Below are 24,834 nucleotides of genomic sequence, written 5' to 3'. Positions count from 1 at the left end.
ATAGAGAAGTTATTACATACAAAAAAGGTGTGTATAGTGAAAAATGTCGAGAAGTTCAAGGTGTGTATAGAGACGTTATTACATACAAAAAGAGGTGTCTATAGCGAAAAATGTTGAGATGTTCAAGGTCAACCATTTAGAAAAGATTCAAAAATTGCACAAATTGGCTCTGTTTTTTTTACAAATATCGCATAAGTTCAAAAAAAACGACAGCCGAAGTTCGGAGTTGTACTCACAACACACCTTAAAAAACCTAGAAGCGGAGCGGTTCAATATTTACTAAAACCTCAAATTTCTTCAATCACTAAGGACAATCAAGAAGAGTGGTTCAAAAGTAAAAGAAACTTAGAAGCCGATATTCACCATTTCTAAAATAAAAAACAAGAAGTTCAAATTTTAAAAATAGACAAGTTCAAAAATCATAAAAAGGGACTTTCATTGTTTCTAAAATTAAAAAAAATCTAGTATTTGAAATTGAAATAATGGACAATTCAATATTTATTACAAAACTAGGATATTGTCTTTACTGAAAGAAAATAAATCAAGAAGTCCAAACTACAAAAATAGAGAAGTTTCATATTTATGATAAAACTCAGATTTTCCTTGTTACTAAAAAATAAAATGAAGAATTTCAAATTAAAAAAAGGAGAAGTTCGATGCATATAGGAAAACTCAAATTCTTTCTGTTTCTTGGAAAAATAAATGTATAAAGTTATTTTTTAGAAAAATGTTTGATGCTTATTTATAAACATATTTTTCCTAAGAATAAGACTAAGAAGTTCAAATTAAAATAAAAGAGAAGTCCAATGATTATGAAAAACTCAGATTTTTCTCATTACTAAAGTATACAACGAAGAAGTTCAAATTAAAAAAAGGAACAACTCAAAAAGTTCAAAAATAGATTTGCCCCATTCCTGAAAAAACTAGAAGTTCAAACGAAAACAACGAAGTGGTTCGATGTTTATTTAGAAACTAAGATTTTTACCGTTATTAAAATACTCAAATATCCCTTAGTATTGAAGAATCAACCATGAACTCAAATTGAAAAACAAAAGATTAAGAAATAAAACCAGGAAGTCCATATTAAAAAGCTGGAGATGTTCGATGATTATAGAAAACTCAGATTTTCCTTGTTATTAAAGAATGGAAACAAGAAGTTGAAAAATTAAATAATGAGAAGTTCAACTTTTAATAATAGAGCGCTTCAAAATTTCATAAAAAATATTAAGAAATAAAACAAGGAAGTCCATATTAAATAGATGGAGAAGATCGATGATTATAGAAAAACTCAGATTTTCCTCGTTATTAAAGAATGAAAACGAGAAGTTAAAAAACAAAATAACAAGAAGTTAAACTTTTTAAAAATAGAATGTTTCAAAAATTTCATAAAAAAGTTTAAGAAAAAAAACCAGGAAGTCCATACTAAAAAGATGGAGAAGTCCGATGATTATAGAAAACTAAGATTTCCCTCGTTATTAAAGATTTGGAAACAAGAAGTTCAAAAATAAAATAACAAGAAGTTCAACTTTTAAAAATAGAGCACTTCAGAATTCATGAAAAAAAGATTAAGAAAAATCAGATTAATATTTATAAAAAAACTCAGATATTTTCACGTAACCGAGAGAAGTTCAGATTGATAACTGCCATAAGTTGACGTCTACACAGTGTGTATATTGTAATAAAAAGAATAAAAAGGCAAAGACTAAAATTTTATTTTTATAAGTTCAAGTCCTCGGTCGAAGAAAATTTAAAAAATTATTTTGAGAGAGTTTTGTACAGAAGGAATATCATCTAAGCAACACTGACGAATGGATTAGAAAATTACAAACGAAAAAATGTAACAGAAGTTCAACGTGAAAACAGAACGAAGTTCAACTACTACGCTGAATGAATTTTAGATGAAAAACTTTTAAAATGATCGAGAGTATGAAAAAACGATCAACACAGGAAAGTTGTGTGCTTACAGCAGCTTTCCACCGGTATATCACTTACTCAATTCCGGTAGTGGATGGAGAGCTATGAGTAGTGGATGTAGAGCTACGGGCAAAAAAATCACGTGAAAAAACAGAGTGAAGTTCAGGTACACGCACCGAGAAGTTCAGGTTCTTCACGTGGTGCATTTTCGAATAATCTGTTTCGTGATAAAGGCAGAATGCATGATCCCGTCGTTTTCGAAATTACTTGAAAACGGCTAGGAATCAGAAAAAACCATCAACATGAAAAAGTTTCACATTTTCCGTAGCTTTTCAACGGTATATTATTTGCCCAATTCTGATAAAGTTTGTAGAAAATACGGCGAAAATACGTTTTTCGCCATTTTCGAAACTGACTTAAAACCGTAAATAATTGGGAGAAACAATACATACCAAAAAGTTTCGTATATGTTCAAGCTTTCCAACGCCATATCATTTGCTGCATTCGGACGCACGGTTAAAAAATTAGCTCAAAAATACGAACTCAGTAGGACTTGGACCATTTTCTAAATTACTCTTAAACCATTCAAAATTAGAAAAAACTTTCAAGATGAAAAATTAGCGCATTTTCATAAGCTTTCCAACGCCGTATCATATGCCTCCATTGGATTAGCCGTTTAGAAATGACATCGAAAAAACGAACTCAGCTGTTCGGTTTATGAAATTTTACGTTTTTTAAAATTACTCTTTAATCATTGGGAATTAGAGAAAACTATCAACATGTGGAAGGAGCGATTTTGCAGTAGCTTTCCAACGCCATATTATATGCCTCATTCCGATAAACAGTTTAGAAATGCGATCGAAAATACGATTCACGTTTTTTGTGCGAAGAAAAAACGGTTTTCGAAACTGCTCTTAAACCGCTTATATTTTGCCAAAAGTTTAAGTTGGGTCATGATATTGGTGTCCATAGCTTTCCAACGGTATATCGCAAGCCCCATTTGGGCAATGTTGGCGGAAGTTCAACCAAGTTTACAGGGAAGTTCAACGTACTACTAGCGGGGCAGGTCGGGTTGTGATCAGAATATTATTCTGACCCTGTGATCAGAATAGTTTTTATGTTTGTGTTTATGGTGGAACTCTCCCTCATTGATTCCTCTCTGACATTTGCGACCATCGATGATGGTCGTTACTCCTTCTTCCCCTAGTGCATAACAAAGGTCTAGCACCCGGAGAAGAAGGAGAAATGACCCCCACGACCACAGTCGGGCTTCTTCGTCCTCTCATATATGGTGGAGACTCGACAGACTTAAAGTCAACCCAAAATATCGTTTAATTATCTTTCTAAAAAACGATTTGGCTGGTCTCACCTCGAGGTCGGAGGGGGTCTATGACGGGGACGACGGCGGGGATGATGGAGGGGGGCTCCTAGATTTCTGTGAAAACAAAAACCCTATAAGCTATCAACTAATCATATGCATACACCTTGCATAGTGCTCTCCAATTTTAGCATTCAAAGTAGGAGTAGTTTTCCAATTTGAGCATTCAATAAGAAAAATCAAATCGCAAAATAAAGTAGTATTCAAATTAGGATGCATTCAATTATAAGCAAAACTACATCATCTCTTGTGTCTGTACATCGTCGAATATTATCACTAATACACCTCGAATAATATCATACATATAACATCGCTAGTACAGCTAGAACCGTAGCTCCCGACGGGTATCGGCACGGGCGGTGGACACCCAAAGAGAAGGAACCATCACAGGATCGCTCAACTGAGTTCCCTGGAGAACCTGCCAGGTATTGTGGAACCTGCCCTCCAACGCAACCATGTAGTGACGAACCTGCTCGTCCTCCTCGCTGACACGATGACGTACCACCTCCGCGGTGTCCGGAGGCCTCGGCACCATCACTGGCCCATGCGACCGCCACCAAACAAGGATCGGGTCAACAACGGGCTGGCTCCTCACCAACCTACGCCCCCAGGAAGGTAGCACATCCCAAAACCATCTCGGCGGAGCCCAGTCCCGGACATGGCCCCTCTGATCAAGCCGGGCTCCTCCGCCGAGTCAACGACGAGGATGCGGGATAGGCATCATCGACGTCGATGCGGGAATAATTGCGTTAACTAAAAAAATAAACTAGTTCTATTAATTTTGTTGCTAAAAATAAACTAGTTCCGTACTAAAATAAACTAGTTTTATTAAATCAAGTAGTTCAACTACTAAGCACTTACTATAAATAGAATAAAGTAGTACCATGGTAATGGCACACTGTACCGTGGTGCGCCATTACTAGTTTTGGAAAAAAATTGTTAGTAATGGCACATCGTGTGTGCGGTACGCCATTATTGGTTAAAACTATTAATGGCGCACTGTGCGCTGGTGCGCCATTAATAGTTTTGGTAAAAAAATAAAATTTGCTAGTAATGGCGCACCGTGTGTGTGGTGCGCCATTAGTAATGAGGACACTAATGGCGCACCTGTACATGGTGTGCCATTAATGTACATACTGGCTATAGCGCTTTTCCTAGTAGTGCAAATCATTTCTTCAGTTCCAGACTGCCCATAATAAAGCACAAACTCCTACGCGAATATGTCTTGCTGTTTCGGGCTCTATCCCGTGAAGCCACGTTCCAAATAACGTGTTGATAGACCTCGGTGGAGTAATATTAAATGCAATATGGAATGTCCGCCATAGGACTTTGGCTAACGGACAATCAAGAAAAAGATGTTTGATAGTTTCATCCCGATCACAGAAATTACACCTAGTAGGTCCTGTCCAACTACGCTTTGATTTTCAGAGGAACTTTGACATCCCAAACATGTTTGGAACTAGGAATCGAGCTTGAATTGATAACATCAACATACATTGATTTAACTGTAAGCTCTCCAGACCTAGTAAGCTTCTAGCGCAATTTATCGGGTTGTTGAGATAGCTGAACCTTCATCGGACTACTTACTAGATGGAGCCATTCTTCCCAACGATTGCCAACTAACGTCCTTCTGAACTGAATATTAAGGGGATTGGATTGAAGTACCGTTGCAACGAACACCTCACGTCGTTGAACAATACGATACAGAGACGGGTATTGAATGGCAAGGGGGGTCTCTCCGAGCCAGGTATCCTCCCAGAATCGCGTACGAGCGTCGTTGCCAATAATAAAATTTGTCCTATTAAACAAGGTTAATTTGACTTTCGTAAGCCCTTTCCAAAAAGGTGAGTCAGTCGGCCTTGCTGTCACCTGTGACCAAGTTTTGGAGTGAAGATACTTGCTACGGAGAATCTGCGCCCAAGTGGCATTAGTCTCACTCGATAGCTTCCACAACTACTTGCTGAGAAGACATCTGTTCTTGACCTCAAGATTCTCAATACCAAGACCCTCTTGGTCTTTCGGTCGACAGATGATATCCCATTTAGCGAGTCGGTATTTCCTTTTTAGTTCATCGCTCTGCCAGAAGAATCATGATCGATAGAAGTCCATTCTTTTCCTAACTCCAACTGGGACTTCGAAGAACGACAAAAGAAACATAGGCATACTCGTGAGAACCGAGTTAATCAGAATTAATCGGCCTCCGTATGACATGAGCTTGCCCTTCCAGCAACTCAGTTTCTTTTCAAAGCGGTCCTCGATGCACTTTCATTCTCTGTTTGTCAACTTACGATGGTGGATTGGTATACCTAAATACGCAAAAGGTAACGTCCCCAATTCGCACCCAAACAATTGCCTATATGCCTCTTGTTCGTCATTGGCTCTACCAAAGCAGAACAATTCGCTTTTGTGAAAGTTAATCTTTAACCCGTTCAATTGTTCAAATAAGCATAACACCAGCTTCATATTTCTCGCTTTGGCCAAGTCATGCTCCATAAAGATGATCGTATCATCAGTGTACTGAAGGATAGACACACCTCCATCAACTAGATGAGGTACCAAGACACCCACCTGACCAGCCTCCTTAGCCCTCCATATCAAAATTCCCAACGTATCAACTACAATGTTGAACAAGATAGGAGACATCGGATCCCCTTGTCTCAGGCCCTTATGTGTCTAGAAATAATGACCTATGTCGTCATTCACTTTAATTCCAGCACTCCCTTTTTGTGTGAATGATTCTACCTGGCATCTCCAGGCTTCATCAAAACCTTTCATACGCAGGGCCTGTTGAAGGAATGGCCATTTGACTTTATCGTATGCTTTCTCGAAATCCACCTTAAAAACAACTCCATCTAATTTTTTCGAGTGAATTTCGTGGAGCGTTTCATGAAGAACCACCACCCCTTGTAGGATGTTTCTGTTCGGCATGAGAGTAGTTTGAGAATGTTGCACCACAGAATGCGCAATCTGTGTGAGCCTATTAGTTCCAACCTTGGTGAAAATTTTGAAACTAACATTGAGGAGGCAGATCGGCCTGAACTGCTCAATTCTCACAGCTTCCGTTTTCTTAGGGAGCAGTGTTATTGTTCCAAAGTTTAAATGAAATAACTGAAGCTGTCCAGAGAATAGATCATGGAACATTGGTAACAAATCCCCCTTAATAATATGCCAACACTTTTTATAGAACTCCGCCGGAAACCTATCCGGCCCTGGAGCCTTATTGTTTTTCATCTGTGCAATAGCTTCAAACACCTCTTTCTCCGAGAATGGGGCAACCAAAATATCATTATCATCAGCAGTAAGTTGAGGCACATCCTCAATCATGGACTCATCCAGGGACACACAACTATCCTACGGAGATCCAAACAACTGCTTATAGTACTTGGTTATGTATAGCTTGAGGTTATCCTGTCCTAAAATAGTTCCTTCATCTTGTTCGAGCTAAAAGATTCTCTTCTTTCTGTGCTTGCCATTAGCGATCAAGTGAAAGAATTGAGTGTTCGCTTCCCCCTGGCCAATATTGCGGACCTTAGCCCGCAACGCCCACTTTAATTCCTCTTCACGGAGAAGCTCTTTCAACCTCATGTCCGCTTCTAGTTTAGCATGAAGCTCTGTGGCTTGCAATATCGTGGATTTGGATTTTAAATCTAGGGACTGAATAACTGTAAGGAGCCTTTCCTTTTCAACTTTATAAATCCCACTAAGGTGCTTAGCCCACCCACGTAAGAAACTTCACAAATGCCTGATCTTATTCTGCCAGCGCTCAACAGAAGTCCTACCTCCTGCATCCTTAGCCCATTCCCTGGCTATCAGATCCAAGAAGCGTTCACGTTCAAACCATGCCAGCTCGAATGAAACGGAATTTTTGTTTTCCATGTGGTTTGTCTCACCCGAGTCCACGAATAAAGGCGTGTGATCAGAAATTCCGCGCGAGAGAGCCTGGACCGTTACCAAAGGGAATTTCTGTTCCCACTCGACTCTCGCTAGGACTTGATCCAGCTTCTCATACGTAGGGTTTGGCAAAGCATTAGCCCAAGTAAATTTTCTACCGGAAAGCTCTATCTCTCTTAGATCCAAGCTTTCAATAAGGGTATTAAACATAAACGACCATCTGTCGTGAAAATTGTCATTATTCTTTTCCTCTCTCCTTCTAATGATATTGAAGTCACCCCCAACTAAAATTGGGAGCTGCTCAGAGCCGCAAATTCGGACAAGATCCACCAAAAACTCTGATTTAAGCTCGGGCTGTGCGGCACCATAAACCGCCAACAGAGCCTAGTTAAACCCATCAACTTTGGACCTAACCCGAAACTTAACCGCGAAGTCACCCATAACTACACTTCGGACTTCCAGCGAATCGCATTTCACTCCAAGTAAGATCCCACCCGATCTTCCTCGCGGAGGCAGGCAGTGCCAATCGAAATCGACACCGCACGATAAAGTATTGAGAAACTATGTCGCAAAACTATCTCTACCAGTTTCCGAAAGAGCAATAAAATCCAATCTATGCTCGATAGACGCATCTGCAAGAAACCTTCTTTTAGCCAAGTCCTTCAGACCTCTGCTATTCCAAAAGATTCCTTTCATATTTCATCATGAATTTTTTTAGAGGTACGGATCCTAGCGCTCCTACGTACCGCTGAAGCAGGATAAATCTTCCGCTTCCACTTGCGTTTGGGTTTGCTTTGGTCCTCCACCCGGTCCTCATAATCGGGCTCACTAGATCGAACTACTTGATCCTCTAAAGTGGCATCCTCTTCCTCGAAATCAGGAATGGATGGTGCAAGATCTGCACAAAAATTATCAAGCTCTCTGAACCCCAATGCATCAATATCTACATCATTCATGGGTTTTACCGCTTCTAAGTTTCGAATTGTTTCTAAAGCGCGTTCCGCTTCCAAATCTAGGAGATCATTAACAGAGTTGGAAATTTCACTATCATTACTACCTAGTGAAACTCCTAATTGATGTGCATTATTAGTAACCTCATTATTGGAAAAATGCAAGATAGAATTAGAAATGTTGACAGACATACCAGTAGTGACCTCAATGTCACGAGGCTTGGCCGCCCTCATGGCGCACCACTGCTGCATGTCATCAAACTCCGGGTGCTCCTGGAGACGGCTGCTCATCCGTCTCCCCGCAGAAACCGGATCCGGAATCCCTCCATAAGCAATGACCTCCTCCCGAGAAACGGTCGAAACCAGAGGTGTCCTCGAGCCGTGGTCCGGGACGCAGGGGCGCCGGAGGAGGGAAGACGGGCCTCCTGCCCGTGCTCCCCTGCCGTCCCGATCCTCTGGCTGTTGGGGGTCTCGGGCGCCGCCTGAGGCGCGGCCATCCTAGCCGCCCAGGAAGAGAGGGGAGTCAAGGCCATCTGCCCCGGACTCCCTCCCCTAGGCATAGTCATCAGCAGCGGCTCCGTTGCCGCGAGAGGAGAAGAGGAAGCCAAGGCAACCTGCCCCGAACCCCCTCCTGTAGGCACTGCCGTCACTGCGGGAGGAGAAGAGGAAGCCAAGGGCACCTGCCTCAGGTCCCCTCCCCTAGGCACTGCCGTCACCGCACGAGGAGAAGAAGGGGCCAAACCCACCTGGCCCGGGCCCCCTCCTCTAGACACAGCCGTCAACACTGGCTTCATCATCGCCTGAGGAGAAGAAGGAACCGGAGCCACCTGCCCCGGACTCCCTCCCCTAGTCACAACTGCCAACATCGGCTCCGTCACCTGAGGCGAGGCAACGGTCAGAGGATGAGTAAGAGGGGTTGCCTGCCCAACCTCCTCCCCCCTCCCTCGACGAAGGTTGTAACAGGAAGAATCAACTCCGAGTCCCCGAGCACGGTACTCTCATCAACCTCAAAATCTAGTGCAGGCAGCGCATGCTCCCACACATCATCAGACTCCACCCTCTCACTCCAGAGTCGGGGGGGGGGGGGCATAAGCTGGCTCGAAGGACCCAAATCTCAATGTACTCATTGGCACCGTAGAAGATGGTGTTGCCCCGTCTCCAGGCGTCTGAGGAACGGGTGCCGAACCGTTAGCCACCTCTCGGCCAACCTCATCCACGGGTGCTTCCTTAGCACTCGGGTCGTCATCTCCCTTGTGCATGTCAACATCAGACCCATTAATGGCCTCAGCGAAAAGATCAGCATCCTCAAACTCACTCTCAAGATTAAAAATCTGGACCCTATATGTCCACAGTCCACTTAACCACATCAGGCACAAACTCGATATCCAGAACACTCACTAGTAATCGGGCCACTCCGTGAGCTCGGGTGAAGGCCATATCCACTCTCTCGGTTTTCCCGACCAAGATTTCCAAGCTAGAAATGACTCGAGCATCCTGCATCGGCTTCGAGGGAGCCCCGGAGAAACGCAACCAGACCTGAGTAAGAGGCTTACCCTGAGGCTCAATCCTCTTCCACTCATGGAACTCCAGGATGCACTCTGTGCCAGGCACTCTACACAACCCAAAGCACAGAACCCTCTGCCAATCTTCAACAGAAGGAAATTCCACCTTAAACATATTGTCATACTAACAAGGTCCCACTGGAAGTCACTAGGAGCTAACTCCTTGAGCCTCTGCACAATCTGATTCTTAGAGACATCACCTTTGGTGACTTACACAACCCCAGTGGTCAAGCTCTGGGTCTCCTATGGGATCTCCCTCACACTGGGAGACTCAAAGAACATCAACTCAGCGCAATACACTCCATACATAGTTATAGTCGGCATCTGATCACGAAGAATCGGGCATTCCCCCGAAGCACACGCTGGCTTGCCGCAAGTATCACATAGCTCTGCCACACACTCAGCAATAAAGTGGCCTTTCTCCCCCACATCGATAATAAAGCATCTTCTCTTTCTTACGCGCCCACTTGGACGTCCTATCAGAGTCAGACCTGTCCACAGCCTCGGCCGAGCCTGTCACCACTGTCTCAGTGTCAGGATCCTCCGCATTTGCCAGCGCAGTCACCACCTCCATCGCCTATCCAGACAGAGCGGGTGTCCGTCTAGGATCAGCCCCCCACCCCCCACCCCCCACGGAGGCCGTCGGGTCGACAACAACAAGCTGATGATGCTGACGGTTGCGGAATCAACCCCCTCTACCACCACGAGATCCACGGTATCCACCTCGCTGCCGATGGTTAAGGCCAGACGCCCCCTCAACAAAACCACCCGAAGGACCGTAAAAAGGCCTCTCAACTGAGCCATCGCTCTGCCAAGCAAACCCACGGCCACCACCCATCAACAAGGAGCCACGGTGCTAGCCATCACCATACGCATCATATCCATCGTCACCCCATTGTCCCCGGGACGGTCCACCGTCACCTCCGGCACCCCCGTTTTGAGACGTTAGAACCTGAGTTTGCACCGGACCGGGTCACTTTTGCGACGGCCTGGCGACGTAATGAGGCAGCGCCGCCCGGGGTTGAAGACCGGACGCTGGGGGCTGCGGCCTCGATCCTTGGGCCGTACCGCCCCTGCCCGCCGCAGCAACCGTAGCCGTGTTCTGCACCAGTGGACGAGGAGCGTAGTTCACACCACCCCGACCCGCCGCCGGCTGCGCAACCGGGACCTGGACCGGAGGCCGAGCGGCCGGGTAACCAGCGCCGCGCCCCATGGGACCATGCGGCGCCCCGTCACCCACCGGCAGTCTAGGGCCAGTCACAGCCGGAGCAGCACGCCCGGCGCCAGCAGTCGGCGGCGGAGCAGTCTCGCCACGACCAGCTCCACCCGACGCGGGTCTCCCGGCAGCACCCGGCGGCGGAGCAGTTCCGCCACGCCCAGCTCCACCCGAGGCTGGTTTTTGGCCTGGCGGCGCAGCAACCCCGCGGCCAGCCATGGCCACGAGGGGAGGGATTCGCTTGGCTCTTCCAGAACCACACACTCGGAACCCCGGCTTCCTGCGTCGTGGAACCCTAGTTTGAGGCGACGGCGAGCGCACAGGAGAACGAGCGATCGGAGTCGTGCATGGGGTGGCACAGCGGAGGGGTATAGGATCCGGTTTGGCCTGGGCCACATACCCTGCTAACACCGGCCCATCCACTCGTAGGCCCAGCTCACTCAGAGCCTGCCCATCATGGCCCAAGAGGCATTTCAAACGGAGCGCTCGCACTGCCGAGATCCCGATCTCCTGCGCAGCCGGCAAGGACGCTGCGGCCACCGCCGGCGGCGGACGGACGCTTGCCCGGCGCGCATTTTTTTTCCTCTTAACAGAAATCCATGATTCCGGCTTAATCATATCGAAAAGTGTAAGATTTGGAAGACTTACCTTAGGGAGGGGACCCTTCCATGGTCCGATTGCCGTCGCCGCCGTTCTCCGATGAACTACGCGACGGACCATCTCTTTCTTCTCTCTAGCGTGAAGTCTAATTTGTGCCGGATCATCAGGAGGCAAAACACTATTGATCGTCGTTGCCACTTCATCTTCGTCATACCCTGAATTAAAAAACTCACAGATGAGATCTGATGATGTCGGTGACGGTGGAGAAACCGTCGTGCTCTCATCCCCATCGTCGTCCGCCTCATCCTCGTCGGAATTGGCAAGGGCCCAAAACCGGCCTCCGACGCGCCGTCGATCACCGGAGGCTAGGGACGGCGCCGCATCTTTTGTAAGCACCGGATTCCCCTGTTCTGTGTTGACCATATATAGTCGAAGAGAAAGTGTTTGATCACTTCCCTTCTCTTGCAAAGTTCTTATAGAGATGACTATGTCTTATCTAAGGGCTCTTCTAATTTTGTAGTGATACTGCACGTAGAACTGCATCAGATAAGACTAACTGATAGACTTAGGCTGAATTCTGTGGTTCGGTGAAAATCAAGGGAATGTGCCCACCCAGTTAAATTCGGGGGATGGAGAGATTAATGTGGAAGGTTCCGTATTGAGTATGTAGATTACCCGTATGTGTAGAAGCAGGCTGTGGTGGACCATATAACTAATAGATGTGAAGTTTCCAGACAGGTAGTTCGATTTAGTCGTAGGCTAGCCTTTAGGCATAACTAAAAGGTCAATATTCTGAAGGTTGTTCTCAATGCTTTGGGGCAACTTATGGGGCTAATGATCAAATTTCCTGGATGTGAGCTATTATGATTAGGCGAGGCACAAGGATCTTTAGTGTACGTAGAATTGTTTGGGTTGTTTTGGACAATTGACCATTCGGCTACGTAGGCAACTTGGCATTCCAATAAAGTTACGGAATGAAAAAAAAACTCAAGAAGATATTGTTTATGTCAAAATGTAAGAAATCACGCATATATAATTGTTTCCTTGAAATCCTGCACCATCCAGAAAGGCAGCAATGTTGAGGAGCATGGACCGGTGGCAGGCGGCGGCTGTGTTAGAATGTACGTGATGTCGGACGCAATGAAGATGGTGAACTGATCAGGTACATAGTCTAAGTATCTATACTTTTTAGTCTGTATATAAATTTTGTCCAAAGTCTAAGTATCTCTACTTTACAATATAGAAAAAAAAATTCTCAACATTCACAATGCCCAATCAATATTTTAGATTCGTTATGAAATGTAGTTTCATAGTATATGCTATATTTGGTATTGTATATGTCGATATTTTTTAATATAAATTTGGACAAAGTTTGTAATGTTGGATCCGACATAAATCTAAAACTTAGAGTCAAAAGGATGTTAGCATGCCGTTGGCTATCAAACCTGCAGTAGTTGTTGGCAATTAATTTAGATTCAATACCCCGGTGGCGTTAGGTGCTTGATTCTTTGGACCCACCGCAATGCATGTGTATTTGACGGAGCAGCTCCAAGCATGGCAAGAGCGCTGGACACTTCTGGTGATGAGCAGCGTCTTTGGGAGATTGCAGGTGCGCTGGGCCTCACTTCCTTGACTGCCTCGGCCCTTGAAGCTTAGTTGTTTTGCTGTAGTCCGGTGTGGTCGTTTTTTCCTTTGTTTTTCGGACGAGAATACGAACTAAGAACATTAGTGTGGCATGCGTGGTGTGTTTAGTGGGCACTGTATGGGTTCTTGTTCCATTTCTTCTTCTTAATATAATGAGTCTCCTGTGTGTTCGAGAAAAAATATTTTCTTTCTTCTTGCTGATTCGGTCTCTTTCTCACTGGACCTACGCAAAAGGAAGAAAAGCATGGTTTTAAATAAGGCGCTATAGCATGCTATATCGTTTACATGTGGTCCGGCACTAAGCCACTTTGATCCAAACACATGAATAAACATTTTAAATACCGCGTTATTACTCTACTATAGTACGCTACAACGTTTAGAAGAGAACCGCCACTAGGAGGCTTAGTGTGTTATTTAAAACTATGAAGAAAAGAGTACTCGTATACGAGAATATCTTCTCCCCTCACTCGTAGTTCAGAAGGCCAAGCTGGGACACCCATCTCCACTGCGACCCTCTATGGCTCATGACGCAACTCACCGGCGTGCTGCTGTTATTTAGCTTGGCCAGGACCTCCCTGAACGGCACGGCCCTATGCTTGGTGGCGGACACAGATCACAGCAATGTCCGGTGTGACATCGTCTCTTTGGCTATCAGATGGCGGCAGGGCGTCCGAGATGGCCTCGAAGCGGAAGCCGCCGCCGGCATCCAGCAAGCCCAGGCCGCGGGACCGGAGCAGGCGGCGGCAGTTGCACTCGGAGTAGACGAAGTTGACGCGGAAGCCCTTTGTGTGCAGCTCCTTGGTGAGTTGCAGCATTGGCGCTACGTGGCCTTATGCCGGCTGGGGTATGAGCACAGCCTTCGGCAGCCGCCAGTGCGGCTCGGAGCTCATTGTGGCGTACTCGATCTCCATCCTGGGCACGCAGTGTCAAATGGACGCAGACGACGGTATGCCAGCAGTCACTGATCCGGGCGCGCTGTTCCTGGAAAGCTGGCTTTGGTAGTGTTGGAAGAGGGCTGAGATCTCACCGGAGAAGGAAACCATCACAGCGGCGCTCCATCGGTCTAAAAAAATATCCCGATTTTGAGCGCTTTGGCTCAATTCCTTTGTCCGCGAGGTGTCAACTGATCGGGCAAATCTAAAACATGCAAGGTCTTCTAGTCGGGCGGTTAACCGCTAAGGCCTATTTAGCTTGCAATTTAGAGCATGTTCGGTAATATTATTTTTCTTTCTATCTTTTTATTTGTCCTCTAGAATACACATCATGAATTTTTTAAGTTTTACAGAATAACATCCGTAGCAACGTACGGGGCATTGCCCCGGCCGGGACGGGCCTCAGCGGATCTGGGCGCGTCCCCTGGTTTTGGGCAAGGGCGCCTTAAATTCATGGTTGTTGCTCCATCCCACGTTGTCGAGATTTCTTCTTCAGGCGGTGACGATGGCTGGACGGAGGTCAGATTCAGGAAGGGGAAGCGCGCTCGCTTCGAGCCTGCGGTCCATTCACGTCATCGCCGGGAGCGCCGCTCGGACCGCCAACAGGGCTTCAATGCGGCCGCCGGCCGCGACGCCTTCTTAAGCAAGTTCAAAGGGAAGTGCTTCCGGTGCCTCGGTAAGCTCCACCTCCGCAAGGATTGCAGAGATCCGCTCCGCTGCGTCCTCTGCAAGCGCCAATGCCACTTCGCCCGCGAGTGCCCACAGAATCCGAGGAACGGGGGTCCAGGAGGGACTGCCCGGGATCGGCTGAACCCGCCTCCGCCCAGAGCTCCGGTGCACGAGCGTCTTCGCTTCCCTACGCCCGCCGCCTCCGCCTCCCTGGCCATGGATCGCTTCCCCCGCTGTGACCACTCCCGGCGCCCGCGCGTTAGCAACAAGGTGGTGGTCGCTTCGCCCGCGCTCGAGCGCGAGGAGCTCGTTCTGCGCCTGCACGCCGTCACCCTCACCACTGCCGACGGGGTCCACTCCACCAATCCCATGGCGGTGGGCAAGGCCATTGAGGCGTAGCTGGGACCCCCCCCCCTTCCAGCTGTGTGTCACCTCCCACCACCCAGAGGCTTCCTGGTGCACTTCGACATCCCGGCGCACCGTGACGACGTTGTGAGGCGCGGTGTGCTGCGGGAGGATGGCGCCAAATTCTTCGTCCGCGCCTGGCACGAGGACGACCACGCCGCCTTCATGAAGCTGCCCCTGCACGTCCGCATCGTCGTCGAGGATCTCCCAATGCAGTTCTGGTCGCTTGAGGGCGCGGAGGAGGCGTTCGGCGACTTCGGCCGCATCGACCGCCTCGACAGCAAAACCCTGGAGCGGGGCCACACGAAAACCTTTGCGTGCTGGCTCTGGACCTGGGATGTCGCGCACATTCCGACAAAGCGAGCTCTCTGGGTGCTCAAGAGGGGAGCTAGCCGCGTCGACAAGATCCTAGGCTACTCCCCGCCGGACCGCCGCGTTCCCCCACCGCTGGGCGTGCGCCGCTATGATCTGCTGATCCATGTAGATCGAGTTGAAGACTGGACCCCGCTCTCGCCGCGCTCTTCGCACTCCGGCCAGAGCGGGATCCCCTCCTCCGATGACGACGACAACCGCCCCTACCCCCGCGTCGTCGAGCCCGGCTCCTGGACGGGTGGTGTCGAAGATGGCCAGGCGCAAGCTCGTCGCCCAGAGGCTTGGCTGGCCACTGCTGCTTGCCGGTTGGCTCCCCGGCCGATCCGACGCGACCGCGACGACGATGACTCCGGCGAGCAGCGGCGCTCGTGGCGTGACACGCTCCTGGGCACCTCATGCCATGCTAGGGGCAAATCCTCGAGGCGGCGCCAAGGCGGCGCAGCAGGACTCCGGCGGGCAGGAGGCACGGCGATCAGGAGCGGGGTCACGCCAAAAGCAAGGCGGCGAACGTGGCGCCGCCACTTCGGGCCCCCCGCCGCTTCCCCTCCTCCAGAAGCCGGTGGCCACACGTGGAGAAGCCCTAGAGACGGACCCCGTGGCCGCCTTCTTTTCCTTCCCTGTGGTCGCGCGCTCTCCCCCCCCCCCCCCCCCCCCCCGCCGCGCACGGATGTCATGCAGCTCGAGATCGAGAACGCCACGCTCGACGCCCTCAACTCCCCGCTGGCCTTTGAAGATGGTGGACGTTCGCCCCCGCATGCTCGCACGCGCTCTGGTGTGATAGAGGAGTTCCACGAAGACGACGACATCCTCCCGTGCATCGCCGAACTTTCGGTCCCGCTATCCAGCCCCTGCATCTGCTCGCCGACAGCGGCTGCGGTGGGATTCCACGTCGACGCGATCACCCACAAGGTTGACAGTCTGCAGCTTGGAGGGGCGCCTGACCACGGCCCTCCGGGGCCTGCGGACGGCGGCAACCGTGGTGCGCTGGAGCTCTTCGCTCTGGTGCCCCAGGCTGTGCTGCCCAGCCCTCCGGTGCGGCCACGGCCCTCTGCTCCACCCAAGGTGTGGGCCACCTCGGTCCCTACACGTCGCAGTGCTAGGTAGGCGGCAGCGGCCTCCCCTGTCCCGGTTGCATAGAGGGCGGCGTTGCGCCTCGTCCAGGAGCTTGGCGGGCTCGGGCCTAAAGACCAGATGACGCCCAAGGCTGCTGCTGATCTCCTCAGGCGTTTCCAGGAGCCCCTCTCTACAAATGACATCGCTGTCATTGCCAAGCTCACAGGCCTGGACTGCAAAGCCCTGAAGATTGCTGCGGGCATGGCTGGAGCAAGCGGCGAGGATGCATCAGTGTTGTGATCATGCTAGTTCTTCATCGTAGTCTTTGTCGACGGCTAGTCTTAAACCAGTTAGAGGTAGGTCTTATTCCAGTGTGTCGTGCCCAGTGTAAGGTGGGAGTAGTTAGGCGACGCCGGAGTTTGGGGTCTATTGGTGGCTGGCGTCGTCCCCAGCAGGATTGTAAGGTTTGTGCGCTCGTTTTTACCTTCAGTAGCTATGTCAGTCGACGAAGAGAAATCGCCTGCCCCCATGATTGATACGAACTTCAGAACCATGTCCTGGAACGTGCGGGGCCTAAACTCCATTGCAAAGCGCTCGGCCGTCTGCGAAGTGGCTCACGTAAACAAAATCACGATCCTAAATTTACAGGAAACAAAGATCGAATCCTGGTCTACACAACTAGCAGTAGAATTAGGGGGGCCTTCGCTTCAGGGCTGTGTCGTGCTGCCCACGACAGGCACTAGAGGCGGAGCCGCAATTTTATGGGATAAGCAGGTAGCTGACATAGTCTCGCACATGATCGCTAGTTTCTCCATCACGGTTAGGGTCCAGTTCGTCGGTAGCAGCGAGTTCTTTTGGATGACAACCGTCTACAGGCCGACAGAGGTTGATCAGAAAGAAAACTTCCTTTCTGAACTTGCCAGCGCGGCCCCTCCCCCATTTGAACCATGGATGCTTAATGGTGACTTCAACATGATTTACCAGGCCAGCGACAAAAGCAATGACTTGATCAATAGAAGGATGATGGGTCATTTTCGCCGGGCAATCGACTATGCAGGGGTCAGAGAAGTCAAGTGCAAGAACAGGCGATTCACCTGGAGTAATGAGCGAGACGAACCTACTTTATGCAGCATTGACAAGGTTTTTTGCAACTTGGCATGGGAAGACATGTTCCCCGATGTGTTGCTTACGGCAGCTTCCACGTCCTTCTCCGACCACTGCCCCCTGCTGCTGGCCAACGGTACGCCTCCAATTAGGAAAGCCAAGTTCAGGTTTGAAAGCTTTTGGCCGCAATTCCCACACTTCCATGAGACAGTGCAGCACGCCTGGGATCGGCCAGTCAATCACGACTGCCCGTTCATACACATCGGCAGGAAACTACAGAGGACAGGGGCCGACGTGAAAATCTGGAGCAGATCGCTCTTTGGAGGCGCCAAGATGCAGTTCCACATCGCAAACACGGTGATATTGCGGTTGGACCCGGCGCAAGAGACCAGACATCTGACGGAGCAAGAGCGCGTGCTGCGTAAATAGCTTAAACTCAAGGTGATTGGGCTGGCCGCAATCGAGAGAGCCAGAAAGCGACAGGCATCCAGGATCATGCGGCTTAGGGCTGGCGACGCAAACTCAAAGTTTTTCCACGCAAAACTCAGAGCAAGAAGGAGGAAGAACTACATTCATTCGATCAGGGTGGGCAACACTGTCATTACTGAACATCAGGAGAAGGCATCGGCCGTGCGTGACCACTTTACAAAGGCTTTGGGAAGGAGCCGGCAGCGCAACTGCACCCTAAACTGGGATGAAATGCACTTGCCGGTAGTCGACATGACGGGGCTCGACCTACCTTTCACCGAGCATGAGGTATGGGCGGCAATTCAGGCCTCACCGGCGGAAAAAGCGCCTGGACCTAACGGCTTCACCGGGCGTTTCTCCAGGGCTTGTTGGAACACCATCAAGCACGACATTATGGCAGTTTTCCAGAAATTCTATGATCTAGCAGGAGCAAACTTCGATGATTGAAACAGAGCGTTCATAGCACTGCTGCTGAAAAAGGATGGAGCAACGGAGATGTGCCACTTCAGGCCTATCAGTCTCATACACTCCGTGTCAAAACTGATAGCTAAGGTTCTATCTATGCGGCTGGCCCCAAAACTCAGGGACCTCATCTCACCGGCGCAATCTGCTTTCCAAAAGGGCAAGTGCATCCATGATAGCTATCAGTATGTGCAGGGCTGTGTAAGAGCGCTTCATAGGGACAAGAAATCAGCCCTTCTTTTCAAACTGGACATTGCCAAGGCCTTCGATTCAGTTTCTTGGGAATACCTACTGGAACTGCTTCAGAGAATGGGTTTTAGCACACGATGGAGGGACTGGACCGCCATGCTGCTATCCTCCGCCTCCTCCTCCATCCTGATGAACGGCGACTCGGGTAAGAAGTTCTGGCACCGACAAGGCCTGCGTCAGGGAGATCCTTTCTCCCCGCTCCTCTTCATCATCGCCATTGATCCACTTCATCGTCTGCTAGCAGCGGCTACGGAAAGAGGGACGCTGGCCCAGTTGCCGGGTCAAGGTGCGAGCATGCGGGTCTGCCTTTACGCAGACGACGCGGTCATATTCGCCAACCCATCCAAGGCGGAGGTTGACACGCTTCTTGATTTGCTGACAAAATTCGGAGAAGCAACAGGGCTGCAACTCAACCAAAGTAAATCTCCAGTGGCAGCCATTAGGTGCGAAGACATTGATTTGTCGGAAGTGCTACAGGGTTTCGGCGGCACTCTCACTGGTTTCCCCCTGACTTACCTCGGCTTGCCAATCTCGTCGACCAGGATGAGGCTGAGCCACTTCCAGTTCTTGATAGACAAAATTAAAGCGCGTCTGGCGGGTTGGAAAGGAAAACTGCTCAACTTGGCAGGTAGGAGGGTTCTGGTACGTAGTGTCCTCTCCGCCCTGCCAACTTTCGCCATGACTGTCCTGAAAGTGCCAAAGAAGATCATTCGAGAGATAGACAAGGCCTGCAGGAGATTCCTATGGTGCCAAGATGACCAGCTCGTCGGGGGTAAGTGCAAGGTGGCCTGGTCGAAGGTTTGCTCCCCGGTGCGTAAAGGAGGGTTGGGCATCCTGGATCTAAACAAGTTTAGCATTGCCCTTCGCCTTAGATGGCAGTGGCTAACATGGGATCAACCAGCAAGGTCGTGGGTGCAGCTAAAGCCCCCGGTGTCGGAGAAGGACCGAGAGATTTTCAGTTTGGCAACAAAAGTTCAGATTGGGAACGGCCGCAAAGCAGACTTCTGGAAAGACAATTGGTTACCCGACTCCCCACTGGCAATCTCATACCCAACAGTCTACAATCACGCCCGCAGAAAAAGTAGAAGCGTTGAAGCATCCCTCCGGAATGATCAGTGGATCAAAGATTTGCAACATGCTGACACCATGGCCATTGCACCTGATTTTCTGTCCATGTGGCGTATGTTACAGGCCGCAAACACAGTGTTGTGCCCACAAGAAGACGACTGCATACGATGGAGGCACACCAACAATGGCTGCTACTCTGCAAATTCAGCATACAACATACAGTTTGAGGCCCCGGATCAGCCCATGTTCAACAACCTAATCTGGAAGGTCTGGGCTCCAAACAAGCACAAGATGTTCATGTGGCTATTTCTTCAGGATAGGCTTTGGTGCAACGATCGACTCCAGAGCAGGGGTTGGCCGAACAATTACTTCTGCCAACTGTGCCTTCGCAATCTGGAAACGTCCACACATTTGTTTTGGGATTGCAGTTTTGCGCGGGAAATTTGGCTGCACACGGCAAGGCGTTCTGGATGCTCCTCCCTATCATCATCGACCAGGGGCCTCACCTCATCAGCTCAGGTATGCCAGCAGGCCATCGACCAGACTTTACCCACAAAACAGAAGAGCAATCAGATCAATGACCATTATGGTTCTGTGGGAGATCTGGAACGAGACGAATGAATGCACCTTCAGGGGGGCGACTCCAAGTCATCAGCGGATATGTGCAAAGATCAGTAGTAACTTAGAGCAATGGAGATTGGCAGGAGCAAAGAAACTAGAGGCCCCGTTCGAGGAAATGTTGGGAGAAGATTGATTTCAGTGTTTTCTGCATAAGATGACGGTCGCTTGACCGTCTCTTCTTATTTTCTCTTCTTGATCGCTCCGATCAACCTTTGTACTCACCTTCCTGCTAAATCAATGAAGCCAGCAATGCTGGATCTTTCAAAAAAAAAAAACGCACGGGGCATTTATCTAGTTGTACTAGTGTTAGATGCCCTGTTTGCTCATTTTAGCAAATAAGCATAGGGTCCAAAATAAACGGCATTATAAAAGTAGAAGGCCGGGAGATTTGGAAGGAACGAAATGCATATGTGTTCAGGACCAAGGTGGCTCTTGTGGCGGTGATCGTGCAAATTGTTAAAGAGGAGGCGTATATCTGTGCTCTGCCGGGCGCTAGCAATTGTGTAATTTGATGCCGTGAGAGTAGGCCTTTGTCCCTTTTTCACTTTGGCGGGGCTGTGTTGTCGAAAAACCGTACTCTTCTCTACAGCACAATGGAATGGTAAAATTTTTGCCTCATTTCAGGAAAAAGAAACCCCAAGGGGTTAGAAGTTGGATAGTCAGAGACCGAGATTAAATATCATGGTTTTAAATCGACACATTTCTTTCATGATATTCATTAATTTGGTACGTCGAGAGACTGGGACATTATATTTTACTCAAACAATATATTGCACGCTAGTTACAAGGTAGGAAGCGGGCAGTGAACGTACATGACAAAGGAGTGCGGGTTAACTCGATGACAGAAACTATCCTTGTTTTGTCTACTCACTGCTAATAAGACTAAACATATCCACGGCTCCACCCATGCTTGGTATAATCTTCCCATTTTCATTTCCCGTGATTGTTCAGTCCCGCATAGATTCCTGCGCTGTGTAGTTAGTGTATAAATTAGGGCGTCCTAGACTGAGCCCTGGTGTAAACTAACTTCAAATGGCTTCTCCCGTGTTCTTGTCCATCCTCCTTGTCATATTTGGCAGTTACCTTTCCATTTCTGCTGCAGGCGACGGTAAGCAAAGCTTCGTTGTGGTGTCAACAAGATCATTTCAGACAGAAGATGTCTGCTCCACATCGACAGGTACGTACAGCGGTACATGAATTGGATGGCATAATTTTCGATCTGCATGTTAGGAAAAGTATGACACTCAGATGTTTCAGTGACGCCGCGGCCAAACCGCGCCGCTGCGCCGCTGGTGCACAGGCACGGACCCTGCGCCAAGTCGCAGTCCACCGACAAGCCATCTTTCGCTGAGGCGCTTCACAGAAGCCGCGTCCGCGCAGACTACTACATCATGAGCAGAGCGCTGAGGGGCACCACGATGCAGGACCAGGACGAGGACAAGGTGAGCATCCCGGCGTACCTGGGCACTTCCGTCGACTCGCAGGAGTACGTGGTCACGTTGGGCCTGGGCACGCCAGCCGTGGAGCAGGTCCTCCTCCTCGACGCCGGCAACGACCTGTCGTGGGTGCAGTGCGCGCCATGCAACTCCAGCGACTGCTACCCTCAGAAGCATCCCTTGTTCGACCCGCGCAAGTCCTCCACCTACGCTCCCATCTCCTGCGGCTCCGACGTCTGCAAGACCCTCCAGTCCGACCACAACCTGAAGAATGGCTGCAGCATGAACGGCAATGGCAGCCAGTCCCAGTGTGAGTATCGAGTCGAGTACACAGGAGGGTTAAAGACCAGCGGCGTGTACAGCAACGAGGCGCTCACGCTGGCGCCCGGCGTCGTCATCAAGGACTTCCATTTCGGCTGCGGATACAAGCAGGGTGGCCCGAGCGACAAGTTTGACGGCCTGCTCGCACTCGGCGGATCGCCCGAGTCGCTCCCAGTTCAGACCTCCGCAGTATACGGCGGCTCTTTCTCCTACTGCCTCCCGCCGGTGAGCAGCGGCACCGGGTTCCTTGCTCTTGGCGCGCCCAGCAACACCTCGGCCTTCTCATTCACGCCCATGACCCCCTTCATGGATTACATCACATTCTACGTGGTGAAGCTCACCGGTATCAGCGTCGGCGGGAAGCAGCTCCGCATCCCACGGAAGGCGCTCATGGGGGGGCATGATCGTAGACTGCGGCAGTATCATCACAATGCTACCAACGACGCCCCGCGCGAAACTGAAGTCCGCGTTCCGGGCGGCCATGGCGGCTTATCCGCTCGTCCCAAGCGACCCGGACGAGACATGCTACAACTTCACCGGATACAGCAACGTCACCGTGCCCAAGGTCGCTCTCACGTTCAGCGGTGGCATCACGATTGACCTCGATGTCCCCAACGGGGTTCTGTTGGACGGCTGTCTAGCCTTCGGCGAGTCCGGGCCAGACGGTTACGTCGGGACCATCAGCAACGTCCAAATGAGAACGTTGGAGATGTTGTACGACGTTAGGGGTGGTAGACTTCCGGCCAGGTGCCTGTTGACTCCTCAAGCTATGCCTCAATCCATCGGGAGCTAGCTTACAAAAAAAAATAAAGATCGGTTTGGTGTTAACTGCTCGAATCCTCCAGAGTGGATGGCCCATCCCACTGGTAGAAAAAGGGCCTATAGTTCCGGTTCGTAAGGGCCTTTAGTCCCGGTTCCTGAACCGGGACTAAAGTGTCGGTACTAATGCCCTGTAGTTTTAGTCCCGGTTCAATCCAGAACCGGGACTGATGGGCCTCCATGTGGGCAGTGCGCAGAGCCCAGGCAGGAGACCCTTTGGTCCCGGTTGATGGCACCAACCGGGATCAATAGGCATCCACGCGTCAGCATTTCTGTGGCTGGGGTTTTGTTTTTTTTGAAAGGGGGGGGGGGGGGTGGGGGTTTTGGGGGGGGTAAATTTAGGTGTTTCATATATTGTGTTAGCTAGCTATAATTAATAGAGAGAAGTGTCCCCTCTTACGTCCGTGCTTGGTCGACGCTACGTACTATACATACGTATAGAGAGGACTAGACACGCTAGTTAGCTAGTAAGCAAACGAAGGAAACAGAAGATCGTCATAAACATATATGCATACAGAGAGAAGTGATATCGACCACCTCTCCTTCTCCGAGAGATTGGTTGAACAACAAGTTCTCGTATATCTATCCGACACTACCGGCTACATATATATACAATAATTATCTCTTACAAATATAATCATACAGACTCATGGTCCACATAGTATTCTCCGTCTTCAGCGATCATTTGGTCAAGAAAGAATGCCGCCAATTCCTCTTGAATTGCTCGCATGCGAGCTGGTGCTAGGAGTTCATCCCGCTTTCGAAACATCTAATTTGAAGAAGGGGGTCAATACATATATATATGAATGAATGAAACTCAATACAAATGATGGTAATAAAATAAAATTGTGAATGTTGTTATTTACGTACTTCATATTGTTCGTCAGAGTACCCGCCCCGCTCACAGGTCGTGTGGCGGATGGACTCGCAGACGTAGTATCCACAGAAATCATTCCCTTTTTCCTGCCACCACCACTTTACAAGAAATAGAGGTCAATCAAACTGATAAGCAAGAATGCTAAATGGTATTGATGAAACTAGCGCTTGAATCACTAGGAGATGCGCGGAACATGCTACTATAGTACTTACTTTCGGGTGTCTAAATTCCAGCTCCTTCGGCAGTCCCGGAACTGTTTTGGTGAATTTTCTCCAAACCCTGCCGGACAAAGAAAACAATTACTTGATATCAGGAAATGAACAAAGTTGCTGATATGGTGGATAATGATCGATTTAACTTACTTTTTGAGGATTTCAGTCATGTTCGCATACTCCTGGGGATCTTTTCGTTTAGAGTCCAAGACGGTTACTACTCCCTGCTCAAGCCTAATCTCTAGGAGAATATAGTGGAAACTGCACACGCATGCATAACTCATCAATTACATTACTATAACCTGGACTATTATATAAGGGAAACCGAATATGCACAAGACAGTAACACTCACTTGAAGTTGTAAGGAAAGAGTATTATATCTTTGTTTTCATTTTTTTGAATGATCGTAGCAAGTTGGCCTCGATATCTCCGGGACGATGTTGAATCTCAGTTGCATCTATGAAATATGTGTTAATGAACCCAATATCACCGATTTGTCTTTTCTTCAATTCGGCGATCTTCATTCTGCATAATATAGTGAGGATAATTATAAATACATGCAATGAAAGAGATGAGCTATATAGAGAGACTTAATGACAGAAGTAGTAGT

At 49.0% G+C, this 24,834-nt stretch overlaps 1 pseudogene; it reads left to right on the top strand.

Moving 5' to 3' along the window:
* The first annotated feature begins 21,590 nt into the window (after positions 1–21,590).
* On the top strand, positions 21,591–23,108 carry LOC125518324 (annotated as a pseudogene).
* Positions 23,109–24,834: the final 1,726 nt, after the last annotated feature.

Source organism: Triticum urartu, chromosome 7, assembly GCF_003073215.2.
Source record: "Triticum urartu cultivar G1812 chromosome 7, Tu2.1, whole genome shotgun sequence".
Classification (NCBI taxonomy): domain Eukaryota; kingdom Viridiplantae; phylum Streptophyta; class Magnoliopsida; order Poales; family Poaceae; genus Triticum; species Triticum urartu.
The sequence above is the reverse complement of the archived record's forward strand: the minus strand, read 5'-3'. Positions and strand labels throughout refer to the sequence as shown.